Source organism: Triticum aestivum, chromosome 4B (assembly GCF_018294505.1).
Source record: "Triticum aestivum cultivar Chinese Spring chromosome 4B, IWGSC CS RefSeq v2.1, whole genome shotgun sequence".
Lineage (NCBI taxonomy): Eukaryota > Viridiplantae > Streptophyta > Magnoliopsida > Poales > Poaceae > Triticum > Triticum aestivum.
The window spans coordinates 51,000,335-51,018,828 of record NC_057804.1 but is presented as its reverse complement, the minus strand read 5'-3'; positions in this window follow the sequence as shown (position 1 = coordinate 51,018,828).

Genomic DNA, 18,494 nt, shown 5'->3' with positions numbered 1-18,494 from the left:
TACATTCAATGTACTGACCCTTTGTGGCTGCAGCATCTCATGTTGCAGGAATCTTGCGACGAGTAAGTGATACGTTAGGGTTACGATGTCTACACTCAACTTTGCCGTTGGTGTTGTTGGGACTCCACAACTTTGTTGTTACTGCCGCTATATGGACTGAGTTAATAGTATTTACGTTACTTTTACATGTGATTGCACTCTGTTATAAATCCTCGAGTATTGTGTGTGTTAGCATACCGATCGAGGGATGACACTCAATCGCAAAGACTTGATACATTTGGGTCGTGTCGCTACACTAAGATGCCGCCCCGACCCTTTTTCCTCCTCGGGACCTCGCCGTCGTCTCCTCCAACTCCGGCGCAGCTGTTGCTCCCGTTGTTCGACGGGCCTTCGTGTGCCCTCCCGGTGAGCCCCTGTCTCCTCCCCCCTTTCCTCTCATTGCCACTCGCGCCCGTTATCACCGGGTCCACCATAGCCGTAGCTAGCCGCCGCCCCACTCTGTAGTTGATGTGGCCACGCTCGCCGTCGAGCTCAACAAAGCACGGCACCATGCTTAGCACATTCTTCGCAGCCCAACGCCATCGTCTGCTTGCCGTGTCGTGCCCCGCATCGCCTGAACTCTGCCACTGCCTGCCGTCACCGTCCCGGCCAAGTCCGGCCGCCCCAACCCGAGCCACCGCCACCAATCGACGCGACGCTCTGCGCCCGTCTGAACACGCCCCCGCGCGCGCCAACCGGCCCCTTGCACATTTTCCGACAAGGGCCCGAGCCCTCCGCTATAGGAGAGGCTCGCCAGGGCCTCTCCAGCACTCTGCCAATGTGGCCGACCACTGGGGCCCACCTGGGTCACTGCTAGTGCCCCCTGGCCTTGGTTGACCACGTTGATCGTGGTCAACGTGCTGACTGGGAAGCACTGTGCCACTGACATGTGGGCCCGCGCTTAATTAAAATAATTTAATTTTAAAGTTAATCTATTAATTAGATTAGTCATTGACAGATGGGGTCCACCTGCTAATTAACCTAACTAGTTAGATTTAACCCTTTGTTAGCCCCACTGTCAATGACATGTGGGACCCAGTTGTTAGGTTTGACCTAAACCAGCTGGGTTGACTGCTGATGTCACCCTAACATCATGCTGACGTAATAAATCTATTTTTCAAATTAATTTAAATAATAATAATTTTAAAAAATGTTTAAATCTTTGAAAAATCATATAAATTAATATATAAGTCAGATGAAAATAATTTATATAAGAAATTTTCACAGAAAAATACAAGGAATCAGAATATACAATCCGTCCATCCGTCACATGCTTCTAGCATGAAGAACCTGGACCCCCCCAGATTCATCAGTCCGAAAAATACCAAACTCTGGGAAAACATTCCCATATGTTTTCTCTCTTCTCTTGCAACTTGTAGTACTGTGTTAGGTCACCCCTGGCATTGCATATTGCCATGTCATGCATCGTGATGCACTTTTCTGTTTTATATTTATTGTTTCTTCCCCCTCTTCTCTTCGATAGACATCGAGACTAACACTGCTCCTGACGTCGACCTCACCCTTGATGACCAGTCCTTTGCAGCAGAGCTTTCAGGCAAGCAAACCCCCTTGATCATTCCAATATCACCTATTCCCTTCTCTCTTATGCTTGCATTAGAATTGCTACTGCCTTTGAATGATCCTATTCTGATGCATATCCTAATTTTGTAACTCAATTGTTACCTTACCTGCTTATCCTAAACTGCTTAGTATGGGTTGGTTAGTGATCCGCCAGTGACCCCTCATCTTGTCCCAGTTGCCCCGGCTTAACGACCAATGACTCAATCAACATGATCGATGTCCAGGGCCCAACACAGCACATCACACCCCCTTAGTTGTATGACACTGCAGGGTTACTATCAAGTGCCAAGGGTGATACCTCGTATAGCACTTCTGATGAGATCGTTGTAGTGTAGTTAATCGATCATGGTCTACGGAGGGTGATTCCTCCTTCACCACTATCCGATAATGACTCTGTCATGCAACCCAACAAGAGTGAACAATTGATACATATCCAAAGTATCTATAATTTTTTATTGTTCCATGTTGTTATGTTATCATTCTTGGATGTTTTACAATCATTTTTTAACAACTTTATATCAATTTTTGGAACTAACCTATTGACATAGTGCCAGTGCCAGTTGCTATTTTTTTCTTGTTTTTACTTCGCAGAATATCCCTATCAAACGGAGTCCAAACGTAGTGAAACTTCCTAGAGATTTTTTTGGACCAGAAGACAACTTGGGAGACAAGGAAGCACCTAGGGGAGGCCTGTGGGGCCTGATGTCTACTACGCAACCTTCTTCTCGTAGAAGTTGTTGGGCCTCCAAGTGCCGAGGTCTGTAGGACAGCAGCAAATTTCCCTCAAGTGGATGACCTAAGGTTTATCAATCCATGGGAGGCATAGGATGAAGATGGTCTCTCTCAAACAACCCTGCAACCAAATAACAAAGAGTCTCTTGTGTCCCCAACACACCAAATACAATGGTAAATTGTATAGGTGCACTAGTTCGGCGAAGAGATGGTGACATGAGTGCGGTATGGATGGTAGATATAGGTTTTTGTAATCTAAAAATATAAAAACAGCAAGGTAGCAACTAACAAAAGTGAGCAAAAATGGTATTGCAATGCTTCGAAACAAGGCCTAGGGTTCATACTTCCACTAGTGCAAGTTCTCTCAACAATGATAACATAATTAGATCATATAACAATCCCTCAACATGCAACAAAGAGTCACTGCAATGTCACTATTAGCGGAGAACAAACAAAGAGATTATTGTAGGGTACGAAACCACCTCAAAGTTATTCTTTTCGATCAATCCATTGGGCTATTCCTATAAGTGTCACAAACAACCTTAGAGTTCGTAGTAAAATAACACCTTAAGACACACATCAACCCAAACCCTAATGTCATCTAGATACTCCAATGTCACCTCAAGTATCCGCGGGTTTGATTATACGATATGCATCACACAATCTCAGATCCATCTATGCAAACCAACACAAAGAACTTCATAGAGTGCCCCAAAGTTTCTACCGGAGAGTCAAGACGAAAACGTGTGCCAACCCCTATGCATAAGTTCACAAGGTCACTGAACCCGCAAATTGATCACCAAAACATACATCAAGTGGATTACGTGAATATCCCATTGTCACCATAGATAAGCACATGCAAGACATACATCAAGTGTTCTCAAATCCTTAGAGACTCAATCCGATAAGATAACTTCAAAGGGAAAACATAAACCATTGCAAGAAAGTAGAGGGGAGAAGCATCATAAGATCCAACTATAATAGCAAAGCTCGCGGTACATCAAGATTGTGCCAAATCAAGAACACGAGAGAGAGAGAGAGAGAGCGAGCGAGAGAGAGAGAGAGAGAGAGAGAGAGAGAGATCAAACACATAGCTACTGGTACATACCCTAAACCCCGAGGATGAACTACTCCCTCCTCATCATGGAGAGCATCGGATGATGAGATAGCCACCGGTGATGGATCCCCCGTTTGGCAGGGTGCCAAAACAGGGTCCCGATTGGTTTTTGGTGGCTATAGAGGCTTGCGGCGGCGAAACTCCTGATCTAGGTTCTGTTCTGGAAGTTTGGGGATATATAAGAGGTGTTGGCGTCGGGAACAAGTCAGAGGGGTCCACGAGGTAGCCACAATGTAGGGGGGCGCGCCCTCCACCCTTGTGGTGACCTAGGGACTCTTCTGGTCCATCTCTGATGCTCCGTGGGCTTCTTCTAGTCCAAAAATAATCTCCGTAAATTTTCAGGTCAATTGGACTTCGTTTGATATTCCTTTCCCGTGATACTCAAAAGCAAGGAAAAAACAGAAACTGGCACTGGGCTCTAGGTTAATAGGTTAGTCCCAAAAATCATATAAAATAGCATATAAATGCATATAAAACATCCAAGATGGATAATATAATAGCATGGATACTTCATAAATTATAGATACGTTGGAGACATATCAGCATCCCTAAGCTTAATTCCTACTCATCCTCGAGTAGGTAAATGATAAAAGAAATAATTTATGAAGTGTGAATGCTAGCAAGTGCACAAGTTTGATCTATGATAATTTCAATCACTTTTTCTAGCATCATTATATATCATAATAGTAGCTCATATCATAAAGCTTCTCATGATCAATTAACAAGCTATTCACAAGTTAAAGCATAGACCATAAACTTTCTTGAAAACTAACAAACTATGTTCTCAGTCATCAAACAATTGCAATTCATCTTATTTTCAGGAAGGGTCTATTTCAGACCTTTGATTTAGAAAATCCCACATACTCAACTATCATATAGCCTTCCATGATTGCTACCACTCAAAGCATATTTTCAGAACAAATAGCATCCATCGAACACAGATAAAGATAGGGGCTTAATGTTTGGCCTCCCAACTTACTTATCACATAGATAGTTTCAACACTAATAATTCATGATCAAATATATTTGAATGGCCATATATGCTTAGATATTTCTCCATCACATGATGCTTGCCAACTAAAAAGTAGGTTGGAATGAGAAGGAACACTACTGACTCTTGTATAAAAGTAAAAGGTGGGCCTTCGTAGAGGGAAGTAGGGATTTGCAGAGGTGCCAGAGATCGAAGCTTTTAAAACAGAGATGAAAATAATTTTGAGAGGTATGCTTTCATTGTCAACATAAAAAGCAAGAGTTCCCAATATCTTCCATACTAGATAAATTATATGAGGTTCCCAAACAGAAAGGTAAAGTTTTTACTCCCCCTCCACCAACAATCACATTCCATGGCTGGTCCGAAACAACGAGTACAATCCAACTATCAACAATCCTGGTGGATTTTTTTAATTTATTTACGATTTTCTTCTTGATCTTTTGATCATAGGACTGGGCATCCTAATTACCATCCATTTTCTCATGAATGATGAGCGGAGTCCACTCATCATGAGAATAACCCACCTAGCATGGAAGATACTGACAACCCCTTGTCGCCACATGAGCGATTCGGGCATACAAAACAGATTATTATTTGAAGGTTTAGAGTTTGGCACATGCAAATTTACCGGAACGGCAGGTAAATACCGCATATAGGTAGATATGGTGGACACTCATGGCAGAAACTTGGTTCCAGGATTTTGGATGCACAAGCAGTATTCCCGCTTAGTATAGAATTTTGGCTAGCAAAGGATTCTAAATAGAAAGCACCACATGTTGGAGTATCTATAACAATATAACTTCTATACAAATATACCCAAGCATAAATCATTAAGTTGTCTTTCTTGTCCAACTTCAACAAATTTGATCAAGTTTGAAAATAATTAATGGGGCTCACAATCATAGAAGATGTACAAGATAGTATATTTATATGTGAAATCTATCTTCCTTCAATATTCTTTCATGAATTGTTCAAGTGACCAATACAATGTTTGCTAACTTTCAATAAATTTACCGCGTCTACTTCTTATATGTGAAGTCATTACTCCCATGGTGTAATCATATGAAACACATATAAATTCAGATTTATGATATTCAATTCATTCAACCATTTACTCATAGGATATAAGTGAAGCACGAGAGTAAATGACAACCTACTCCAAAGAGATATAAGTGAATATCAATGAGTAGTTGAATAATTATGTAACTATATGGAGACTCTCTCTCATTTAAAATTTCAGATCTTAAGTACTTTATTCAAATAGAAAGCAAAACAAAATGAAATGATATTCCAAGGATAGCACATATCATGTGAAGGAGCAAAAACTTAGGCTCAACCGAGGCTAACCGATGATTGTTGATGAAGAAAGGTGGGATGCCAACCAGGGCATCCCCAAGCTTAGATGCTTGAGACTTTTTAAAATATTAATTAGGGTAGCCTTGGTCATACACAAGCTTGAGCTTTTGTGTCTCTTAATTCCTTTCACATCATAGTTTCTCAAAATTTGAAAAACTTCATCCACACAAAACTCAACAAGAACTCGTGCGATAAGTTAGTATAAATCCATGCAAAACCTTATCATTCTCTATGTATAAAATCACTAAAATTATTATTTGATATTGCCTACTAAATGCCTCTGCATATTTAACACTACTATCCTCAAATAGAATCATTAAATAAGCAAACATATGCAAACAATGCAAACATAACAACAATCTGTCTAAACAGAATAGTCTGTAAAGAATGCAAGACGGATCATACTTATTTAACTCAAAAAATTCTGAAACTTTACCATACTGTATAGAATTTATCATAGCTTATTCTGCAAAAAAGTTAAACATTTTATCACATTCTGACTTTTCTAGGGAATTTTTTCAACAGCGACAAACTTTCTGTTTTGAAACAGCAACTCATATACTTGCACATGGTGAAGGCTATCCTTGACACTTTTATTAAAATAAAAGATACAAAACCTTATTATAAATAACAGTAAGCAAATCTAAAAAAAGAAAATGACGCTCCAAGCAAAACACATATCATGTGGTGAATAAAAATATAGCCTCGAGTAAATTTACCGATGAACGAAGACGAAAGAGGGGATGTCATCCGGGGCATCCCCAAGCTTAGGCTCTTGGTTGTCCTTGAATATTACCTTGGGGTGCCTTGGGCATCCCCAAGCTTAGGCTCTTGCCACCCCTTATTCCGTAGTCCATCGGAACTTCACCCAAAACTTGAAAACTACACAACACAAAACTCAACAGAAAATCTCATAAGCTCCGTTAGTATAAGAAAAAAAATCAACACTTTTGGTACTTTTGTGAACTCATTCTTTATTTATATTGGTGTAATATATACTGTATTCCAACTTCTCTATGGTTTATAACCTCTGATACTACTCATAGATTCATCAAAATAAGCAAACAACACATAAAAAACAGAATTCGTCAAAAACAGAACAGTCTGTAGTAATCTGTAACTCTCGAATACTTATGTAACTCCAAAAATCCTCAGAAATTACGAAGTCCTAAGCAATTTGTTTATTAATCTTTTGAAAAAAGAATAAACTTAAAAGCATGCTTCTGTGAATTATTAAAATTGTTTTCGTGAGTGCAAAAGTTTCTGTTTTTCAGCAAGATCAAATCAACTATTACCGCAAGCCATCCCAAAGGTCTTACTTGACACTTTATTGAAAAAAGGCTATAAAACATGATTACTCAAGTAGCTTAATCATGTGAACACACCAAAACAATAGGTATAAATGTTGGGTTGTCTCCCAACAAGCACTTTTCTTTATTGCCTTTCTAGCTAGGCATGATGATTTCAATGATGCTCACACAAAAGATAAGAATTGAAACACAAAGAGAGCATCATGAAGAATATGACTAGCACATTTAAGTCTAACCCACTTCCTATGCATAGGGATTTTGTGAGCAAACAATTTGTGGGAATGAGAATCAACTAGCACAGGATGGTAAAACAAGAAATTCTTCAATATTTTCAACACATAGAGAGGAAACTTGATATTATTGCAATTCCTACAAGCATATATTCCTCCCTCATAATAATTTTCAGTAGCATCATGAATGAATTCAAAATATAACCATCACATAAAGCAATATTTTCATGATGCACAAGCATAGAAATTATATTACTCTCCACATAAGCAAAATTCTTCTCATGAATAGTAGTGGGAGCAAACTCAACAAAATAACTATCATGTGAGGCATAATCCAATTGAAAATTAAAATCATGATGACATGTTTTATGATTATCATTATTCTTTATAGCATACATGTCATCAGAATGATCATCATAGATAGCAACTTTGTTCTCATAATCAAATGGAACCTCTTTCAAAATAGTGGATTCATCACTAAATAAAGTCATGACCTCTCCAAATCCACTTTCATAATTATCACAATAAGATTCAACACCCTCCAAAATAGTGGGATCATTACTTCCTAAAGTTGACACTCTTCCAAACCCACTTTCATCAATATAATCATCATAAATAGGAGGCATGCTTTCATCATAATAAATATTCTCATCAAAACTTGGGGGACTAAAAATATCAGATTCATCAAACATAGCATCCCCAAGCTTGTAGCTTTGCATATCATTAGCATCATGGATATTCAAGGAATTCATACTAACCAGATTGCAATCATTCTCATCATACAAAGATTTTATGCCAAACATTGTACAGACTTCTTCTTCTAACACTTGAGCACAATTTTCCTTTCCATCATTTTCGCGAAAGACATTAAAAAGATGAAGCATATGAGGCAACCTCAATTCCATTTTTTGTAGTTTTATTTTATAGATTAAACTAGTGATAAAACAAGAAACTAAAAGATTCGATCGCAACATCTAAAGATATACCTTCAAGCACTCACCTCCCCGGCAATGGCGCCAGAAAAGATCTTGATATCTACTATGCAACCTTCTTCTTCTAGATGTTGTTGGGCCTCCAAGTGCATAGGTTTGTAGGACAGTAGCAAATTTCCCTGAAGTGGATGACCTAAGATTTACCAATCCATGGGAGGCATAGGATGAAGATGGTCTCTCTCAAACAACCCTGCAACCAAATAACAAATAGTCTCTTGTGTCCCCAACACACCCAATACAATGGTAAATTGTATAGGTGCACTAGTTCGGCGAAGAGATGGTGACACGAGTGCAATATGGATGGTAGATATATGTTTTCGTAATCTGAAAATATAAAAATATAAAGGTGATGACCCACAAGTATAGGGGATCTATCATAGTCCTTTCGATAAGTAAGAGTGTCGAACCCAACGAGGAGCAGAAGGAAATGACAAGCGGTTTTCAGCCAGGTATTCTCTGCAAGCATTGAAATTATTGGTAACAAATAGTTTTGTGATAAGGTAATTCGTAATGGGTAACAAGTAACAAAGGTAACTAAGGTGCAGCAAGGTGTCCCAATCCTTTTTTTAGCAAAGGACAAGCCTGGACAAACTCTTATATAAAGCAAAGCGCTCCCGAGGACACATGGGAATTTCTATCAAGCTAGTTTTCATCATGTTCATATGATTCTCTTCATTACTTTGATAATTTGATATGTGGGTGGACAGGTGCTTGGGTACTGCCCTTCCTTGGACAAGCATCCCACTTATTATTAACCCCCCTCGCAAGCATCTACAACTATGAAAGAAGAATTAAGGTAAACCTAACCATAGCATGAAACATATGGATCCAAATCAGCCCCTTACGAAGCAACGCATAAACTAGGATTTAAGCTTATGTCACCCTAGCAACCCATCATCTACTTATTACTTCTCAATGCCTTCCACTAGGCCCAAACAATGGTGAAGTGTCATGTGATGATCCACAAGTGTAGGGGATCTATCGTAGTCCTTTCGATAAGTAAGAGTGTCGAACCCAACGAGGAGCAGAAGGAAATGATAAGCGGTTTTCAGTAAGGTTTTCTGCAAGCACTGAAATTGTAGGTGATAGATAGTTTTGTGATAAGATAAATAGTAACGAGTAACAAGTAAACAAAGTAAATAAAGTGCAGCAAGGTGGCTCCCGAGGACACATGGGAATTATCGTCAAGCTAGTTTTCATCACGCTCATATGATTCGCGTTCGGTACTTTGATAATTTGATATGTGGGTGGACCGGTGCTTGGGTACTGCCCTTACTTGGAAAAGCATCCCACTTATGATTAACCCCTAGTGCAAGCATCCGCAACTACAACAAAAGTAGTAAGGTAAACCTAACCATAGCATGAAACATATGGATCCAAATCAGCCCCTAACGAAGCAACGCATAAACTAGGGTTTAAGCTTCTGTCACTCTAGCAGCCCATCATCTACTTATTACTTCCCTATGCCCTCCTCTAGGCCCAATAATGGTGAAGTTTCATGTAGTCGACGTTCACATGACACCACTAGAGGAGAAGACAACATACATCTCATCAAAATATCGAATGAATACCAAATTCACATGACTACTAATAGCAAGACTTCACCCATGTCCTCAGGAACAAACGTAACTACTCACAAAGCATATTCATGTTCATAATCAGAGGTGTAATAATATGAATTAAGGATCTGAACATATGATGTTCCACCAAGTAAACCAATAAGTATCAACTACAAGGAGTAATCAACACTACTAGCAACCCACCGGTACCAATTTGTGGTTTTGGATACAAGATTGGATACAAGAGATGAACTAGGGTTTGAGAGGAGATGGTGCTGGTGAATATGTTGATGGAGATTGACCCTCTCCCGATGAGAGGATCGTTGGTGATGACGTTGGTGATAATTTCCCCCTCCCGGAGGGAAGTGTCCCCGGCAGAACAGCTCTGCCAGAGCCCTAGATTGGTTCCGCCAAGGTTCCACCTCGTGGCGGCGGAGTTTCGTCCCGTAAGTTTGCCCACTATTTTTTCCAGGGTGAAAGCGATGATATAGCAGAAGATGGACACCAGAGGCCCACCAGGGGGCCCAGGAGATAGGGGCGCGCCCTATAGGGGGGGCGCGCCCCCTGTCTCCTGGATAGGGTGTGGGCCCCCTGGTGTATTTCTTTCGCTCAGAAATTCTTATTAATTCAAAAAATATGTTTCGTGGAGATTCAAGACTTTTGGGGCTGTGTAGAATATGTTTCCAACGTTTGCTCCTTTTCCAGCCAGAATTCCAGCTGCCGGCATTCCCCCTCTTCATGGTAAACCTTGTAAAATAAGAGAGAATAGCCATAAGTAATGAGATATAATGTGTAATAACAGCCCATAATGCAATAGATATTGATATAAAAGCATGATGCAAAATGGACGTATCAACTCCCCCAAGCTTAGACCTTGCTTGTCCTCAAGCGGAAGCCGATATCGAAAATATGTCCACATGTTTAGAGATAGAGGTGTCGATAAAAATAAAATACGGACATGAGGGCATCATGATCATTCTTATAATAGCAACATGTATAGATTCCATTATGTAATTTCTTATGCTCAAGTAACAATCAATTCACAATATCAAGTATGGTTCACAAAATTCATTAAGAACTAACAAACTATAATCTCAGTCATTGAAGCAATCACAATTTATCATAACATCAGAAAGAGTCAACAGTAGAGCTTTTCAGCAAGTCCACATACTCAACTATCATATAGTCTTCTACAATTGCTAACACTCACGCAATACTTGTGGTTATGGAGTTTCAGACGGACACTGAGAAAGATAGGGGCTTATTGTGTTGCCTCCCAACGTATTCACCTTTAGGTGATGTCAACAACAATAGCCAATGTAACGAACATCCAATTGGATATGTATATCACGATCTTTCAAACATGAGGAGCTTGCCAAAGGATAAAATGAAAAAAGGGAAAGGTGAAGATCACCTTTACTCAAGCGTAAAATAAAAGCATAAAGTAAGAACATGAAGTAAAAGATAGGCCCTTCGCAGAGGGAAGCAGAGGTTGTCATGCGCTTTTAGGGTTGGATACACAAACCTTAGTATGGACCTTTATTATGCACTTTATATGTCACTTGTGTATGGACCTTCATTATGTAGTCTGTCGCTTTTATTGCTTCCATAACAAGATCGTATAAAGCTTATTTTCTCCACACTAATAAGTCATGCATATTTAAGGAGCAATTTTTATTGCTTGCACCGATCACAACTTACTTGAAGGGTCTTACTCAATCCATAGGTAGATATGGTGGACTCTCATGGCAAAACTGGGTTTAAGGGTATTTTGGAAGCACAAGTAGTATCTCTACTTGGTGCTAAGAATTTGGCTAGCATGAGGGGGAAAGGAAAGCTCAACACATTCAGAAGGTCAATGACAACATACTTTAACTAAGATGTGAGAAAACATAAACCATTACGTTGTCTTCCTTGTCCATCGTAAACTCTTTTAGCATGTCATACTTAATGAGTGCTCACATTCATAAAAGATGTCCAAGATAGTGTATTTATATGTGAACCTCTCTTCCCTTATTACTTCCTATTAATTGCAATGATGACCAAAACTACGTTTATCAACTCTCAATAACCTTTATGCCTCATACTTTCTATGTGCGAAGTTATTACAATCCATAAGATCAATATGAACTCTTTTATTCTTTTTATTCTTTCTATTTTTCTCAAAATCATGGCAACAGCAAAGCCCTAGACTCAACACTAATCTTTATTATAGATAGCTCACGGACTCGATCACAAAAAGAGATCACTAAGCAAAATTCGAAACTACCTGATATCAAAACTTCAATCTACTAGATCAAGATACTACTAAAAGGATCGAACTAAATAAAATAGTAAGGGTAGGAGTGTGATGGTGATATGATACCGGGGCACCTCCCCCAAGCTTGGCAATTGCCAAGGGGGAGTGCCCATACCCATGTGATTATGTCCTCGTAGGTGATGGCAGTGGTGATGATGATGGTGGATAATCGCACATCGAGCGTGAAAGCTCCTCCAACTTGCGGATAATGCCCTTGAGTCCGGCGCTATGCTCCTTCAATAAAATATTCTTCTGTGTGAGATACTTATTTTGTATGCGAGCTAACTCAATCATCTGGAAAGCTTCAATCTCAGTTGGATTAAAAAGGTTAGGTAGGGGTTGAGGGATGTCTTCTTCTTTCACTGCCGGGGCTTGAACCTCCATGGCCTTCTTGATCTCTTCATCCTTGTTGATCTCTTTCGGTTCTTCTCTTTTCAGCTCTATCTTCAATAGCCAAGCATCCTTATCTTCATTGTTGAAGGAGGGTGACGCCATGGTGCTCTAGATCTGTAATAGAAAACAGCTTGAAACGAAAGCAGAGGATATTTGCGTGATACGGTGGTCAAAACCTTTGGGTGTATATATAATGAATTTCTATCGACCAAAATACGTAATGTGCAAGAAAACGAAGTCCGGGAGGCACACGAGGTGCCCATGAGACAGGGCTCGCGTCCAGTAAGGGGGGCGTGCCGTCCACTCTCGTGGGGGCCTCGTGTCCCTTTCGGACTACTTCTTTCTTCCTAAAATTCTTAAATAATCCAAAACTGATAAAAATTGCCATTGGAGTTGTTTGGGAGTCGGTTTACTTACCGTACCACATACCTATTCCTTTTCGGAGTCTGGAACATTCTGGAAAGTGTCCCTTATGTATTCCTCTAGGGTTACGGTTTTAATAATATTAGTTTCAACATTAATAGGATTACCTGAAATGTAATGTTTAATTCTTTGACCGTTTACCACCCTCGTACTTGTGCCTTCGAAGTTGTTGATCTTTATCGCACCAGAATGATAGACCTCCTCGATAATGTAAGGACCTTCCCATTTTGAGAGAAGTTTTCCTGCAAAAAATCTTAAGCAAGAGTTGAATAATAATACATAGTCTCCTACATTAAACTCACGCTTTTGTATCCTCTTATCATGCCAGCGTTTGATTTTTTCTTTGAATAGCTTGGCATTCTCATAAGCTTGGGTTCTCCATTCATCAAGTGAGCTAATATCAAACAACCTCTTCTCACCGGCAAGTTTGAAGTCATAATTGAGCTCTTTAATAGCCCAATATGCTTTATGTTCAAGTTCAAGAGGCAAATGACATGCTTTTCCATAAACCATCTTATAGGGAGACATACCCATAGGATTTTTGTATGTAGTTCTATAGGCCCATAATGCATCATCAAGTTTTTTGGACCAATTCTTTCTAGATCTATTCACAGTCTTTGCAAAATTAATTTGAGCTCTCTATTGCTCAACTCTACTTGTCCACTAGACTGCGGATGATAAGGAGATGCGATTCTATGATTGACATCATACTTAGCAAGCATCTTACGGAAAGCACCATGAATAAAATGTGAACCACCATCAGTCATAAGATATCTAGGGACTCCAAACCTCGGAAAAATAACTTCTTTAAGCATTTTAATAGAAGTGTTATGATCAGCACTACTAGTTGGAATAGCTTCTACCCACTTAGTAACATAATCAACAGCAACTAAAATATGTGTATAACCATTAGAGGCAGGAAAATGTCCCATATAATCAAAGCCCCAAACATCAAACGGTTCAATAACAAGAGAATAATTCATAGGCATTTCTTGACGTCTACTAATATTACCAATTCTTTGGCATTCATCACAAGATAAGACAAACTTACGAGCATCTTTGAAGAGAGTAGGCCAATAAAAACCAGATTGTAGTACCTTGTGTGCAGTTCTATCTCCAGCGTGGTGTCCTCCATATGATTCAGAGTGACACTTGTGTAGGATCTGTTCCTGTTCATGCTCAGGTACACAACGTCTAATAACACCATCTACTCCTTCTTTATAAAGGTGTGGGTCATCCCAGAAGTAATGTCTTAAATCATAAAAGAACTTTTTCTTTTGCTGGTATGTGAAACTAGGCGGTATAAATTTAGCAACAATGTAATTAGCATAATCAGCATACCAAGGAGTAGTACGAGAAGCATTAATGACTGCTAATTGTTCATCAGGAAAGCTATCATTAATAGGCAGTGGGTCATCAAGAACATTCTCTAACCTAGACAAGTTATCTGCAACGGGGTTCTCAGCTCCCTTTCTATCAATAATGTGCAAATCAAACTCTTGGAGCAGGAGAACCCATCTAATGAGTCTAGGCTTAGCATCTTTCTTTTCCATAAGATATTTAATAGCAGCATGATCAGTGTGAATAGTAACTTTGGAATCAACAATATAAGGTCTAAACTTATCACATGCAAACACAACTGCTAAGAATTCTTTTCCAGTGGTAGCATAATTTCTTTGGGCTGTATCAAGAGTCTTACTAGCATACTGGATAACATTCAATTTCTTATCGACTCTTTGCCCTAGAACAGCACCTACAGCATAATCACTAGCATCACACATAATTTCAAAAGGTAAATTCCAATCAGGTGGCTGAACAATAGGTGCAGTGATCAAAGCTTTCTTAAGTGTTTCAAATGCTTCTACACAATCATCATCAAAGACAAAAGGAATATCTTTTTGCAATAAATTAGTCAGAGGCCTAGAGATCTTAGAAAAGTCCTTAATGAACCTCCTATAAAAACCGGCATGACCAAGGAAACTTCTTATACCTTTTATGTCCTTGGGACATGGCATCTTTTCAATAGCATCAACTTTAGCTTTATCAACTTCAATACCTCTCTCGAAATCTTATGCCCCAAGACAATGCCTTCATTAACCATAAGTGACACTTTTCCCAATTCAGGACGAGACTAGTGTCTTCGCATCTCTGCAAAACTCGATCAAGGTTGCTCAAACAATTATCAAAGGAGGATCCATAAACAGAGAAATCATCCATGAATACCTCGCAAATCTTTTCACAAAAATCAGAGAATATAGCCATCATGCATCTTTGAAAGGTAGCAGGTGCATTACATAAACCAAAAGGCATACGTCTATAAGCGAAAGTACCGAAAGGGCAAGTAAAAGTAGTTTTTGCTTGATCTCCCGCTGAGACAGGTATTTGAGAGAAACCAGAATAACCATCTAGAAAGCAGAAATGTGTGTGTTTGGACAGTCTTTCTAGCATTTGATCAATAAAAGGTAAAGGGTAATGATCTTTCTTAGTAGCTTTATTTAGTTTACGAAAATCAATTACCATCCTATAACCTGTAATAATTCTTTGCGGGATCAATTCATCTTTATCATTAGGAACAACAGTAATACCTCCCTTTTTAGGGACACAATGGACAGGGCTTACCCAATCACTATCAGCAACGGGATAAATTATACCTGCCTCAAGGAGCTTTAGTATCTCCTTTCTTACCACTTCTTTCATTTTAGGATTTAGTCGTCGTTGAGGATCTCTAACTGGTTTAGCATCGTCCTCCAATTTAATTTTGTGTTGGCATAACGTGGGACTAACGCCCTTAAGATCATCCAGAGTATATCCAATAGCAGCTCGATGCTTCTTCAGAGTTTTCAATAATCTTTCTTCTTCTTGCTCTGAAAGGTTAGCACTAATAATAACAGGATATATTTTCTTTTCATCGAGATAAGCATACTTAAGATTATCAGGTAGAGGTTTGAGTTCAACACGGGATCACCCTTGGGTGGTGGGGGATCCCCAAGAATTTCAACGGGAAGGTTATGTTTCAAAATAGGTTCCTGTTTAAGGAATAATTCATATATTTCCCTTCTTTCTTTCATAAACATATCATTTTCATGGTCTAGCAGATATTGTTCTAACGGATCAGTAGGAGGCACGGCAATAGAAGCAAGACCAATTATTTCATCTTTACTAGATAATTCCTTATCACGGGGTTGTCTATGAAATTTAGCAAAATTAAACTCATGAGTCATATCATCTAAGCCAATCGTAACAACATCCTTTTTGAAATTAATCATAGCTTTAACAGTGTTCAAGAAGGGTCTACCGAATATAATGGGACAAAAGGCATCTTGTGGAGAACCAAGAACAAGAAAATCAACAGGGTATTTAACCTTCCCACACAAAACTTCAACATCTCTAACAATCCCAACAGGTTTAATGGTATCCCTATTAGCAAGCTTAATAGTAACATCAATATCTTCTAATTCAACGGGTGCAATGTTGTGCATAATTTCTTTATATAAATCATAAGGTATAGAGCTAGCACTAGCACCCATATCACATAAGCCATGATAACAATGTTCTCCTATTTTAACAGAAATAATAGGCATGCCTACGACAGGTCTACGTGTCTTAGTATCTGGCCTAGCTATATTAGCAGTCTCACCACAGAAATAAATAACATGCCCATCTAAATCATCATCCAAGAGATCTTTAACTATAGCAATACTAGGTTCAACATTAATTTGCTCAGGAGGTGTATAAGTCCTAGTATTACTCTTACGAACAATAGTCGAAGTTTTAGCATGATCCTTTATCCTAACAGGAAAAAAGGTGGTTTCTCAACATAAGTAGTAGGAACAATAGGATCACTATAAGTGATAGTCTTTTCTTCAACTGTAATAGGTGCAACTACTTTAACTTCAACAGGAGGATTATATTTAAACCACTTCTCTTTAGGGAGATCAACGTGAGTAGCAAAAGATTCACAGAAAGAAGCTACTATCTCAGAGTCAAGTCCATACTTAGCGCTAAATCCACGAAAAACATCGGTATCCATAAAAGATTTAACACAATCGAACTTAGGTGTCATACCTGACTCCTTACCATCATCGGAACCCCAATCTTCATAGTTGCATTTAATTCTTTCCAATAAGTCCCATTTGAAATCAATAGTCTTCAGCATATAAGAACCAGCACAGGAAGTATCGAGCAGGTTGCGATTATCAAGAGAAAGCCGAGCATAAAATTTTGAATAATCATTTCCCGAGAGAGCTCATGATTGGGGCATGAATATAACATTGACTTAAGCCTCCCCCAAGCTTGAGCGATGCTTTCTCCTTCGCGAGGCCAGAAATTATATATGTAATTACGATCACGATGAACAAGATGCATAGGATAGAACTTCTGGTGAAATTCCAACTTCAATCGCTTATAATTCCAAGATCTCGTATCATCACATAGCCTATACCATGTCAATGCATCTCCCTTCAAAGATAAAGGGAAGACCTTCCTTTTGACAACATCATCGGGAATACCTGCAAGCTTAAATAATCCACAAACTTCATCCACAAAGATAAGGTGTAAATCGGGATGCAATGTTCCATCTCCTGCAAATGGATTAGCTAGCAGTTTCTCTATCATACCCGAAGGAATCTCAAAATAAATATTTTCATAAAGTTCAGTAGGTTGAGGAGCAACTCTTTGCTCTTCTGGTTGGGGCGAAGATGCCCCAAACAAGCCCCTCAAAGGATTAGTTTCCATAGTGACAAGTAACAGAAAATTTCAGCACACTATATAAATGTTTCCTTACCAAGTTCCACTCACCAAAAGCGCTACACTCCCCGGCAACGGCGCCAGAAAAGAGTCTTGATGACCCACAAGTGTAGGGGATCTATCGTAGTCCTTTCGATAAGTAAGAGTGTCGAACCCAACGAGGAGCAGAAGGAAATGATAAGCGGTTTTCAGTAAGGTTTTCTGCAAGCACTGAAATTGTAGGTGATAGATAGTTTTGTGATAAGATAAATAGTAACGAGTAACAAGTAAACAAAGTAAATAAAGTGCAGCAAGGTGGCCCAATCCTTTATGTAGCAAAGGATAAGCCTGGACAATTTCTAATAATGATAAAGGAGCTCCCGAGGACACATGGGAATTATCGTCAAGCTAGTTTTCATCACGCTCATATGATTCGCGTTCGGTACTTTGATAATTTGATATGTGGGTGGACCGGTGCTTGGGTACTGCCCTTACTTGGACAAGCATCCCACTTATGATTAACCCCTATTGCAAGCATCCGCAACTACAACAAAAGTATTAAGGTAAACCTAACCATAGCATGAAACATGTGGATCCAAATCAGCCCCTAATGAAGCAACGCATAAACTAGGGTTTAAGCTTCTGTCACTCTAGCAACCCATCATCTACTTATTACTTCTCTATGCCCTCCTCTAGGCCCAATAATGGTGAAGTTTCATGAAGTCGACGTTCACATGACACCACTAG